Consider the following 1034-nt stretch of genomic DNA (forward strand, 5'->3'; position numbering starts at 1 on the left):
CAAAGATGGGTGCTGGCATTCTGAGACAGTAATGGTGAATCTCAAAATCCTGCCCTGGGGGCCAGAGAGTTAAGCAACCAGCACCCACAACCTCTACCATGATAGCATCCTGTCTGGGAACAACTCAGTTACCAACAGCTGGGGTGTGAAATCCTCATTTCTTTGTTGTTTTATCACTGTAGTCCCCGCTTTCCTACTGCTTGTCTGTATAATCTCTGTCTGGTGCTGTGATTGTTTCTATCAGATGTATAATTAATTTGTTGGGTGCAAGCCAATTAAGGCGGTGGGTATAACTGGTTAGATAATCACATTACACTATGTTAGTTACATTTCAGTAAATGATTGGTTAAGGCACAGCTAAGCAGAACTCAAGTTTTACTATATACTCTGCAGTCAGTCAGGGGGGAATGGGAATGAGGGTAGGAGAATTGGAATTATGTTTTGCTAAGGGGGGGAATAGGAACAGGGACACAGGCAAGGCTCTGTCGTGTCAGAGCTGGGAAGGGGGATACTGAGGAAGGAAACTGGAATCATTGATTGCTGGAAGGGTGTGAAAAGCCCCAGAGCCAGTATAATTAAGCTGACCTAAGCCATGGTTACATAGTGCTAAGTGAAAATTGCTCAGGCAACATAGCTATTAGAGGGACGGAAAACCCCTCCCCTCATTGCAGCAAATGTCAACTCCACAGTATTTTAACTGTAGCCAGCCTCAGAGTGAGACCAGATCTGGCTGCATGGATGCTCAGGAGTGACAACACACTAGTGCATCCATAGTTAGCAGGATTGGAACCTGCGCGGGGAAACCCCAACGGATTTTCAGTCTATCACCTTAACCACTTGGCCACAACTACTTGATGTACAGCTGCTGCCCTACACAGTGATTCTGTTCTCACTGAATTGTCACTTCAAATGGCTCAGACCAGCTCCCCCCGCACACTCACGGCTGCGCGTCAGTGTAAGTGTGTCCATGGTGAACAGCAAGAGTTCCTGCCCATTTCCCTTCCAGCTGGAGCATGATGAGAATGTGTTTGTGG

The 1034-nt window shown here is 46.9% G+C and overlaps 1 non-coding gene across 1 annotated transcript; it reads right to left on the minus strand.

Moving 5' to 3' along the window:
• Positions 1-769: 769 nt before the first annotated feature.
• TRNAF-GAA (transfer RNA phenylalanine (anticodon GAA)) lies at positions 770-851 on the minus strand. Its single transcript has one exon. It is a non-coding gene; the product is annotated as a tRNA-Phe (tRNA).
• Positions 852-1034: the final 183 nt, after the last annotated feature.

Source organism: Chelonoidis abingdonii, unplaced genomic scaffold (genome assembly GCF_003597395.2).
Source record: "Chelonoidis abingdonii isolate Lonesome George unplaced genomic scaffold, CheloAbing_2.0 scaffold3508, whole genome shotgun sequence".
NCBI classification, from domain to species: Eukaryota; Metazoa; Chordata; order Testudines; family Testudinidae; genus Chelonoidis; species Chelonoidis abingdonii.